The sequence below is a fragment of the Carya illinoinensis genome, chromosome 10 (assembly GCF_018687715.1).
Source record: "Carya illinoinensis cultivar Pawnee chromosome 10, C.illinoinensisPawnee_v1, whole genome shotgun sequence".
Classification (NCBI taxonomy): domain Eukaryota; kingdom Viridiplantae; phylum Streptophyta; class Magnoliopsida; order Fagales; family Juglandaceae; genus Carya; species Carya illinoinensis.
The window spans coordinates 30,585,459-30,598,268 of NC_056761.1; positions in this window are offsets into that span (position 1 = coordinate 30,585,459).

The window sequence follows — 12,810 nt, forward strand, 5'->3', positions numbered from 1 at the left end:
TTTTTCAAACTTTGGACAGAGGACTTTAGTGTAGGTGTTCGTCACCAGCAAATACACCCATGACCACCATTGTATAGTGAGAAATGAAAGATTGTAAATAAGAATATTATAATGAATTTATCCTCCTTAAACACCGGTGGACGTAGGCATTATTTCAAACCATGTATACTCAAGTGCTCATCTCTTTTTATTTCTCTGCACTTGCTTTCCTTTCACTGCCATGGATATACGCACCGACACCATATGGCCACTCCAGATCGTTACAGAGGGCACCAGACCACACCAATCGAGGCCCAAATCATCATGGTGGGCTGGGAATGACTCTTTCTCCCATTCCGGCCTGTTGTGCAATTTTTAGAGCATTAACAAGACTATTATCGGGTGTGCCTGGAAGTAAGGTCCATAGCCGACGGGCCGCTATTACCAAGGTGAATGATAGTAACTGCATACATGGGTAACAGGTTTCAACTCCCCTCAAGGCTCGACTTGTATAATAAACCAGCCTTTGCACCCTTTCCTCTTCTCTTATCAAGGCAGCAGATGCTGCATTTGGCATGGCTGCCAAGTATTGGTATAAGACTTCCCCTGACATAGTTTGGCTTAGGAAATGGGTTTGGACAAGTATGCCTTAAGTTCTTCAAATGCCTTATCGCACTCGTCATTCCAAGTGTGGATCTTTCTCATTACTTGGAAGAATGGGAGACACAATCCTACCCGTTAACTTCTGCACTTCGTTTTCATTCTTGGAGGGCTTCATGATGATTATTGCTCCAGCATCCTTGAGGTTAGCCTCGATTCCTCTTTCTAAGACTATAAAGCCTAGGAACTTGCTCAATTCTACACCAAATACACATGTGGCTAGATTGAGCTTCATCCTGTATTGTTGGAGGATGGAAAGGCCTCTCTAAGATTTTCCACATGGTTGTTGAGCTTATCACTTTTGACTAACATATCGTCTCTATAAACTTCCATACTCCACCCGATTTGTTCCTTGTACATGCTTTTAACTAGCCTATAGTATCGTTCTAGCATCCTTAAGACTAAATGGCATCACTTGGTAATAATATAGACCCCAATCAATGATAAAAGTAGTTTTCTCTTAACCACTCCGATCCATTTTAATCTTATTATAGCCAGAATACGTGTCCATAAAACTTAGCATTTGATGGCCGACCTTGGAGTTGACCATCAAATCAATGCGAGATAAGGGAAAGTTCTCTTTTGGGCATGCATTATTTAGGTCAATGAAGTCCACGTGCATCCTCCATTTACCCTTGGGATTATTCACTAGCATGACAGTAGAGAGCCACTCTGGATAATGGGCTTCTAAGATGAAATCTGCGACCAAGAGGCATTCAATCTCCTCCACAACTTCAGGGTACTTTTCCATGCTAAAACTCCTTCATTTTTGTTGATTCTTCTTGACTTCGGGGTCCATTATTTTGGCGAATCATTGTGGCTCCAGGTGAATACGTCCCTGTGTTTGATCAAGATCTGTTCCAACTACTGCTTGATTTCTGGCATCATTCTAGTCCCAATTTCTGCTGTTGTTCCCGACTGGTCTTGGTCCAGGACTATCAGCTTTCAAGGCTCGTCGGCTTCTCCTTGCTTCAGGCATTGTTTTTCCTACATGTCCTCCCTTTATTTGATGAGTTGGAGTGGCTAGGGAGGAGGGATTCCATGCATCCAGGGTGTTTCCATTGTGCATATATCCTTTCCCCCATTCTTGGGCTCTTGTAAGTATCATTCCCTCCCCACAGATCTCATCACTTCCCACTTTCATTTGGAATTTCATCTTTAGATGATAGATGAAGGTGACAACCTGTAAGTTGTTTAGGGTTAGATGTCCAATGATGGCCTTGTATGATGAGTGGGCTTTAATCACTAGAAAATCCATCATGATCATAGTAATATGTGATGCTGTGGCAATCCTCTAGCTCCCTGGTCTTGGTTTCTATTCACTTCTTAAGGTTGTGGCAATCCTCTATTCTATGTCCTTCTCTTCGATGATAAGTGCAGTGGAGGTGTGTGCCTCGTCTGTTTGTGTCTCGATCACCATCCTTTCATGGTTGTCTCTCACTTTTTGACTCAATGCTTAAACTTGACGTGCTACCCTCAACTATTAGCTTCTAGATGAGGTGTTCCACCTCCTTCTCTCGTATGGGCCTTTTCTTGTCTTTTCCTACTTTTCGTGACCCTTGTCATTCTTCCTGTTTTATGACATCATGTTCGCTTGCTCCACCTCCGATCTCTTAGAGGTGGTCAGTGCTTTTAAAGTGTCCTCCACATTAAGAAAGTCATCCGCCCTGTCTATGAACTCAAGTAGAGTCATTGTCGCTTTCCTTACTAGCTCGACCATAAAAGGGCTTCAGGCAAAATCCATCTCAGGAGCACGACAAAACATATTTTTTCTTCATGATCATCTACTGTCATCCGCTCCTTGGTGAATCTTGCCAAGTATGCCTTTGCATTTTTCTGCTCTTGTTGTTTCATGGTGAGAAGGTATGTAGTTGGTCTTTTCCTTCATCTATTGACATGAACTGTATCAAGAATTGCTTGCTCAGTTCGTTAAGCTACTGATGGAGCTTGGCTGTAAAGCTTCAAACCATCCCCTAACCACCATTTTAAGAGTAAAGGGAAGGCTTGACATGCAATCTCTCTTGGAAACCTATGTAGCATCATGTGGGTATTGAACATATCCAAGTGCTCAGCAAGGTCTTTCAATCCACGTACAACTCTATCGGTGGGACTTTGAACTTTAGAGGAAGGGGGACCACCATAACCACCGCGTCATATGGCATGTATGTGCTATTAAGTAAACTATCCATGGAGGAAGATGTGCCTATTTTATTGGCCATCTCCTCGTATTTATCCATGAGGTTTCAGAGATTGATGTATGCTTTTATATTTTATTAGACTCCTCTCTGTTCAATCAATCACCATTTAGTGCTATACCTCCACCAAGTCTCGTGTCTCTACATCTCAGGGCCTCGTTTTTCCTTCATAGGGCTTCTATTTGTGATGTCACCTTCTTCAGCCTCTCTTTCATTTCCACGAACCTCCTTTCCATCCTTTTACTCGTTTGTTCGCTTATTGTAGTGGCCTCTTGATCATGGGTCACCTAAAATTGCCAATCTTTGCTTGGGTTATGACCAATTGTTCCCATAAATGGTGCCAACTATTGATGACATGTTTAGAACATTTGTCTTAGAATGTCTACCTACAACCTGTTCAGAAAAAGCAAGGCCCTAGGTGATGGCAGGGATCGCCACTCCAATGTCTAAGTCAATCCTTGTGCATGATGTAAATTCTATGAAGAATTGGGAAAAAGTATGTACCTCCCTTACCCTTTCTTTTTTGGCTATATTTATCATATTAGGAGGTCGGTGTAGCTTCTCCAACTTGGGGTGGCTTGATAGCTCCTGCCTTTATGCCTCTGAGGAAGCATATCACAATATTTAATGTAGTAACCCCTCAGAATTTTCGGATTGGCATGGCCTAACACAGGCACGTTCCCTGAGAGGGTAAGTTATTACATTTAATGTTGTAGCCCCTTCTTATTTTGAGACAAGGGGACCATTTTGATCTACTTTGACCACAGACCTAGCCAACCAGGGTATGTCGGCTAGTTTTGAAGGTACCCCTTCCTGTAATGCCTTGCATGGGTGAAACTGGATGACCATCTTAGTTCGCTATTATTTCCTTGATGGGGCAGCTCTGGTCACCAATAGATGGACCCTGTGAGGCCAGCACCTCTCTCTCATTTTTGCATATATGGCTTCTAATCTAACCAAACTTTATATGGGTCAATCGGCCTTGTAGAACTGGGCCCTTTCACTAGGGTAGGAATTGGGCCTAACATAGTCATTGCAAAGTACCGAGAGAGAGAGAGAGAGAGAGAGAGAGAGAGAGAGAGAGAGAGAGAGAGAGAGAGAGAGAGAGAGAGAGAAGAGCTTATGGACATGCTGGTGGAGGGAACAAAGAGAAGAGGAAATGAGGACTTGGCTTCTCTTTCCTCTCTAGTGAGAAAATGGAAAAGAGGAGATTTGAGATGTGTGTGGTTGTTTGACTAAGAGATAAGACTTGAAGGAGAGAGAGAGTGTGACTTAAAAGTTGAAGCCATTTTGCTCTAATTCTTTACTTATTTCCACTAAACCAATTCTAAGTCTACTTTTCTAACCAAATTATGAAAAATATAAATCAAGAGATCAAGGGAGATCCTTTAAAAAAATCTTGAATATATGACAAAATATCACTGGGTTACCACAAGCCTATAGTGACCAAGGAGTGAAATAGGTAGCAACAAAGCCAATGACCGATGGTAACTAGGAAACAACTATCGACTACAACCTTGTGAGAGCTTTAATGAGCAACTATCACATTGAGCTATGAGGGGATGAACTGTCATGCCCCCAAACGGACTATGGTTGGGAGGGTGATCGGATATCACATTCACGTTAAATTGAAAAAAATATATATTTATATTTTATGAATTATTGTGCAAATTAAGATGAAAACAATTGCAATTTTTTCAGATAATATCATATAAGAATAATTATAATATTTTTATGAATTACTATGCATAAATTGCTTGTACGGGGGCAAGTAAAAGTATCTCACACCTAAGTAAATTGAAAAGTGCTTACAACCTAGATAAGTGCCCTAAAAAGTAATAGTACTTGCTCTAAAGCAAGCAATGCAAGAGAAAGGTAAAAAGAGTGTGCCTGGCAGCCGGCTTTGGTGTAAATATATGTTTTACACCCACCAATCACAAGATGACACATAATGATTTCTTTAAAAGTAAAATACAACTTAGATGTAGGAGATCTTTTATACTTCAATTAATGCTTTCCTCGGGACTTATACTTTTCTGATGTTCTCTCTCAAACTTTTACTTTTTTTTTCTCTCTCCACCTTTTGTCTTTCTTTACACCCGTCTCATCCCCCCCACCCCCCACCCCTCCCAAATATCTCTATCTCCCTCCTTCGGATAAACGGAAATTATTGGATCCTTTTTCAGACTTTACCCCTCTCGCACTCGCTATTGCTTTCCTCAGACATTTTCCTTACATGCTATTGTTCTCTTTAGATCAAACTGAGGTATTTTTAACTTGTTGAAATTTTTTACGTGCTCCAGTACTTTTTTTTTTTTGCTTTAAGCTTTCTTTTTCTACTTTGATAAGTACTGCAAAATAATATGTTTAGTTTGTAGCATTAACATGTCTCACAAAACAGTTTGTCAAGTTTTTTAAAAAAAAAAACTTTGTTTTTTTTTTATCATTAACCTTTTTTTAAAAAAAAAAAAAAGACAAAAAAAAAATGTCTTAGTAACTTAATAATATGTAGCATAGCACTGTGACAAAAAAAATTGTTTTTATATATTTGAAAATGACTTTTTTGGATTGTTGTTGAAGCCATATCCACTAACATGAAGAAAAATAAAAATAAAAAATTTATTACAAATTACCGATCTGCAACATAACGGCCCACCAAAAATTTAATAAAACTCAAACGATAAAGAACATGATCCCAAACCAGAAACTTTTGAGATTACCTGCATGATTGAATAAAATATGTTTAAGTTGAAAAAGTGCATTATCATAATAATGTTTAGATTATTTTTTAAGGTATAGAACCACCAAATTTTTTCCTTGTTTGTTTCCTTTATAATAATGATTGGAACTAAAAAGTATCTTCCCAGTAGTGCAACCTTATTTTAATTAATGATGTTTATAGTCAATCTTATTTTTGGGTACAATTCCATTAAATTATTAACTATTGTGTATGAGATTTTTGTTCTCTAAATGACACATTTTTCATGATATTAGGTGGAGTAAAAATTTGAAAGATGAGTATTTCTAGGGATAATGTTGAGGTATTTGATTCTGCAAATTCTAGTGCCGATGAAGTTGAAATAATTGAAGATTTGAATGTTGAGGTTGAAGAAGATAAGAGCTTGCCCAATGAACCAAATACCGGGTCATCTTCATATTTGGAGCCGTATGTGGGGCTACAATTTGACGATGTAGAAGATGCACATACTTGCTACAAAAGCCTTCTCTAGACGAACTGGTTTTAGCATTCGAATAAATCATACCTGATTGGCAAAGGAAGACAGATCACTAATTGGGGTAGAATATGTTTGTTCAAGGGAAGGGTTCCATCGCCAGAATTTGAAATCGAAAGATAGACTAAGACCCGAGACTGCAGAAACAAAGATTGGGTGTAAAGCAATGATGACAATAAGGAAGGATGGAGAAAAATGGGTTGTGTCCAAGTTTGTACTCCTGCATAATTATGAGCTACTGACACCTAGGAGTACAAGTTTTCTTCGTGAGCATAGACGGGTAACACCAGCGCAAAAAAAATTTAATAGACACACTAAATGAGTCGGGGATACCAACACGGAAAATAATGTCCGTCTTGAGTAAGGAGTCTGCTGGTGATTATAATATTGGTTGCATTAATAAAGACGTTCAAAATTATTTGGGCAATCGAAGAAGACAGTTTCTGGGAGAGGGAGACGCACAAAGCCTGTACACTTACTTTTTGGAAAGCGAACATAATAGTCCAGGCTTTGTGTATTCGATCCAAGTTGATGAAAATGGATTGATGGGAAACTGCTTTTGGGCAGATGCTAGATCACGGGCTGCATATCAGTATTTTAGGGACGTTGTGACTTTTGATGCCACATACCTCACCAATCGCTACAAGATGCCTTTTGTTCCGTTCGCTGGAGTTAATCATCACCATCAATCTGTGATGTTTGGATGTGCCTTACTCATAAATGAGACAGCGAAGTCTTATACATAGCTACTGAAAACATGGTTAGAGGTGATGCTTGGTCGTGCTCCAACAACAATAATCACTGATGATGACAAGGCAATGGCTAAGGCCATCGCGGAGGTATTGCCTAAAACAACTCACAAATTGTGTTTATGGCATATATTATAAAAAGTTCCTGAACATCTAGCTTGTGTCTATAATAAGTACCCACAATTTCAGCAAGATTTTTACTATTGTATTCATGAAACACTCATAATTGAAGAATTTGAATTTGAATGGACTGAAATATTATTAAAGTACAAATTGGAAGACAATAGTTGGTTGCAGGACATTTATGCCAGGAGGACAAAGTGGGTGCCAGCTTATTTGAGAAGCATATTTTGTGCTGGAATGTTCACAATTCAACGCAGTGAGAGTATGAACAAGTTTTTTAAAGACTTTGTTCATTCAAGTACAATGGTTCGTGATTTTGTCCATCAATATGATAAAGCATTGAACGCTCGTTATCTCAATGAGAAAGAAAAAGATGTGAAGACAAAAATTACGAAACCAATTATGAGAACTTGTTTCAAAGTGGAAGAGGAAGTAGCCAAGATCTATACAAGAAAGTCATTTATTCACTTTCAAGAAGAGCTATTTCAAAGCCAACGATACAAGGCCTCTAAAACAAGTGAGGAAGATGGGAGGAAAATGTATTTGGTGACACTTGATGGGAAAGAAAGTCCTGCATATGAAGTAACAATTGGGAGGGAGAAGCTCAATGTTTCTTGTACATGTTGTCAATTTGAATTTATTGGATTTTTATACAGCCACAACCTACATATTTTGGGAAAAAAGTCTATGATGAACATCATACTGCAATCATATGTCTTAGAGAGGTGGACAATCAATGCAAAGAGTCGCGTGATACATGGCATATGTGGCGATGAGGGACCAGTGGACACAATCCCAACTGCATTTGTCATGAAACATCGTTTGATAAGGCAGTTTTATAAAGTTGCTGAAATGGGATCGCAGTCTATCCAAAGATATGAGCATGTCTCAAGGGGCATAGAGAATATCCAGCAAGAACTTCAATTAATGAATGTTGATGACGGGAATGTTGAGGAGGCACAACCAGTCAATAGCCAAGTGCTCTCAAATTTCACCTTACAAAATCCTCCACATATTATGCCTAAAGGAAGGCCCAAATCGTTATGCCAAAAGAACCCAAAGGAAAATGGTCCAACCAAAAAGCGACGATGTAGTATCTGTAAACAAGAAGGCTATGTTAGAACTAATTGTACATCAAATATATACTTAGAATGTGACAATTATGTTTCTAATTAATTACTTAAATCTAGTTTTTTACTTTATTAAGGAATCTTTTTTTTTTTTTGTAGGCATATGGGGGAACTAAGCTCAACTATATTTCACATAGATTCACAATCAGGCTCTATCTCAACTGCATTTGACATGTTTGAATACTATGCCACTTGGTATATTTGTATTTCTCATTTTTTATTTATTCGTCTTTTAATATGAACTTATTTTTTTGTTTGTAGGAATATGCCAGAAAGTTATGCAACTGCTTTTGACATGTCTCAAGATCCGACCATGTCACAGGATCAAGATTTTGGTGTTTCGTGGAATTTTCACTCATCACAAAATTATTAATTCATTCATGTCCAAGCTTTGAATGAAATGCTTTTGTTGGAGTTGTTTCGTGGATTATGACACATTTTGAGAAACCATTTTGATATATTTTGAAATGTTTGACATATTTTGGATTGTTGTTAATGACAACTTTTGAGAAGCCATTGCATTTGTTAATGTTAATGCTACTATTTTAAGTTCAACCAAAGTATTCACATATCATTTTAAAATGAAAGTAATTGTCACTTTATCATTGTAAAAGTATTCACAGGCTCGTATCTCTATTTACACTTGGTTATTTATTTTATTAACAAGTTCTACTACTTTAATTGTTACCAAAGTATTGCATGCATTTTTAAAGTGAAAGTAATTGTTACTTTATTATTGTGAAAGTATTCACATGCTCGTCTGTTTGGAAGACAATCTCAAAGGTTAATGGATTTGGAAGACAATTCCTTTCTTGCATTTCTTCAAGTAGTTGACAAGCTTCATCTGTTTTGTCACTCCTACATAAACTACTAAATAGGTAGTTGTAAGTGTTGACAATTGGATCACAACCCATTTGCCTCATCTCATCAAGTATTCCCTTGGCTCCTTCGAAATCACATCTTCAACACTTCTCCTTAATCAAAATGTTGTAATAATCGGTTTTCCTCTCAGTAATTTCCATCACAAACTTGGCCATTTCAAAGGAACCCAAACTGTTGAGCATTTCAATTAGTGAGTGAACCCCGGAGGTTCGACATGACCCGCCGACTTCATTCAGCACCTCTACAACTCTTCTTACAGAACGCATAATGGAATCCTTGTTTGAAACGAAAACGGGTAAGAATCCAAGCAAAGAAACGCAAGGCGGACACTCTTTCCCAACTCAAAACCCGAAAAATTTCAATAACTAAAGAAATAGATAAACTCAGATTCATTGAATCCAACTTGAACTCCTTTCGAATCGCATTAGGTCTAATCCCATTAATACCCATTTTTCCAGATTTTACATTTTCACTCGAAGTCATTGTTTCTATCGCAGATGAAACTGAAAACCATCGAAAGCACCTATTACAATAATTTCGGGAGAAACCAACGAAAGGGAGAGAAATCTAAACGTGCGAGAGAAATAGTCTGTGAGGGACAAAAGAGAGAGAGTGCAAGTGTGAAATGAATTGTGAAATGAAGTGTGAAATGACAGTAACGTGTGAAATAAAGTGTGAAATGAAGACTTCTGCAGAATTGAGAGCAATCCTCTCATATGCAGATCATGATACTTTACATGAGACTCTTACGTGTCTCTTATTTATCAGCTGGTGTAATTCTAAGTTTTACACCAGTTCCGACTTGAAGCTTTTCTCAATGTAAAACTCATCCAAAGAGTAAAGGGGGAAGTGCTTGCTCACAAAATAGAAAGATATTAGGTCCAAGATGAGCATAAGTGCTAGCAACCAAAGCGACTAAAGAATGCTTGCTTCAAGACAAGCAAAGAGTGCATTGAAGAGTAACAGTACTTGTCACCATGGGTGAGCACACTGAGGAGTAATATTGCTCGCCAATCCTAGGTAGCGCACTGAAGAGTAATAGTGCTCACCCCAAAGCGAGCACCATGTCAACCCAACCAACGAGTGCTCTTTTCTTAATTCAACTAAAATCATTTCATAGCAGCGGAAGTTCGAAAATGGTTCGAAAATCAATTTAGATTATTGACAAAAGTATTATAGTGGAGAAAAAATAAAAATATATATATGATAAACATTACATATATATATGTTTTACAATATCACAACTAACTAAATAAATAATAATTTCTCACTTTTTGCTCTTCGATTTCTCCCAAGAAGTGAAATCAACGTATAGTAAAAACTGCACTTCTATAGCTCGTTCTTCCTCATACAGCTACCTCACTATCTCATTGAGGCTTCTATCACGATCATATTCTGCTTTGAAATGATTTCTTCAATTATTCTTTATAAATGGTAGCATCTGATATATTAATCGAAGGGGTGAGTTCAATAATTCAGTAAGTGGGATGACTCGATATCAATAGTATGAACAAGTGAGAAGATTATAATGAACAGATTATATTGAACAAATATTAGTGCACAAATAACATTCATAAATAATAGTACACATATAATAATACATGCTTAACAATAAACAACTTGACATCTAATATGTGAAAATAACCCATCATCAATTAACGTGGATGTCAACACATAAATTATCAGTAAAATCATTCTCATAGTGAATTATAATAAGCCATGATCCAAATAAAGGTACAATACTAACAATGCAACAATCATTTACTCAATTATACCAGAAATTGGACCGTAAATTGACGATTTTGATGAACTGGACCGTAAATGATTCATTTTACTAGTTAGTGGTGTAATTGATCTGGTTCGATTTGTCCATGTGAGATTTTTTATCGGGATTGAAAATTTTGGTCCACCTATTTTCCACCTGGATACTAGACCGATTACACCTATATACTAGTCCGAACCATTATCCATCAACCCAACTAGTCTAATTCGATTAACTAGTTCAATTCGGTTCGGGCCAGTACAAAATGGGCCAACATATAAAAAAGTCCAAAATTATCTTCTAATGTTTATTTCGGCCCAAAATTCTAATTGTCAATTGCATATTAGTTAATATTTAATATTATATTTAACATATATGGTCAATATATATTAGTTAATATTTTATATTATATTTAACTTATTTTATTTTTTAATTTATTTTTTTTAATTTTTTTGTTTTATTTTTCTTAAAATAATTGAATTCTTGTATTCATCATCCATACATAATACATTTGGTAAGAAAAAAAATAAGTGTGTTGTGTGGGATGATGAATAGAATTTTTCTTAGATAAAAGTTACATAATAAGTTATACAACTACTATATAAAATACTATATAAAAAATAATTATATAATAATTATATATATGTATTTCAATCGGTCCAATTCGATCCAAAAAAACTATAATCCAGGACCAGACCAAAAACCAAACTTTTGCAAACTATGGATCAAGACTGGACCATTAATATTATCGGTCTGGTCCGGACTCCAAACTACCGAAACCATTTGGTCCAAACTGGTCAACTTATTCCCGTAGGGCCCTATTACTAGTTGAGGTATAAGTTATTCCTTTTAGTAATCCAGGGTATAAAGTTAAATAGAATAATGCTATAATTACATTCGTATCTAACTTTCATCTTATTTAAGTAAAATGTGGCATTTTTCATCACTCTTGGACCATCCTTTATAATTTTAAAGGAAACATTCAAAAGTTAATAGTTTATGCTACCTCATTATGGTAGGATAGAATAAGATGAATATGTAGTTTGTAGAGTTTTCTATTTAAATATAAGAAATTTTGCCATATGTTGAGAATTAGGCTTGCACATCAACTCGGGCCGCACAGATTCTGGTCCGACTCAACCCGACCTGCAGGAAAAGCTTCACAAATGTGGATCGACCCGACCCAAAATTACGGTTCGGGTCGAACCCGCTTTTTACTTTGCTTTCGATGCTTTTATTTGCAGAGTTCCAAAACCTAATCTCTTATCTTATCCTACCTACTTGCATCTTTACCCACAGCCATATCCTCAACCCAATCTCTTTTCCTCATGCAGTACAAATCGTAGATGGGGCATGAGTGAACGGATTCAAAATCAAAGAAACAATAAGAAGAAGAAGAGGGGCCTGAGAATATGAAGATGAGTAGATGGCGAAGCAGAGATAGGAGCAGGACCAGGTGGAGTTGGAGGGCCTGATCCGCTCCAGGCATATGAGGCATGATAGGGCGCTAGAGGAGGAGGAGGTGAGGAAGGACTGTATTTTGTTGAAGTCGGAGGTGGATGGTGATGATTGATTGGTGGATTCGAAGTAGGCTTTGAAAATGGAGTTTGAGAGATCGGCGTGGCGGAAGGGCCGGATCCAGTGTGGCTGTGGTTGGCGTCTGAATCGGAGGGAGGTTGTTGGCGGTGGTCATTAGTTGAGGTCATTTTGGGGATTTGGAAATTATTAAGAGTTGCAGACTTCACCGATGATGGCGTCGTTGTTTTGCTTCAGTCCGTGCGAGGTTATTGGAGATGTTTCAGATTGGAGGGGCTTCGCCGCTTCGCTTTTTCAGATTTTCAGTCGGGTTCACCCGATATTAGTCAGATTGGAAGGTTGTTGAAACCGACATGTACCCAATCCGATTTTAGTGAGTTCAACCCAACCGGGTCGTGCGGGTTGAGCGACCTAACGGGTGTTTTGCTCAGGCCTAGTTGAGATATATATATCTAGTCTAGAACGAGGGCTAAAATAATTTTTTTTTTTTTCATTTCACACTTTTATCTTACTTCTATTTTATTATAATAAGATGTTATTGTCTACTAACTTTTGAATTAT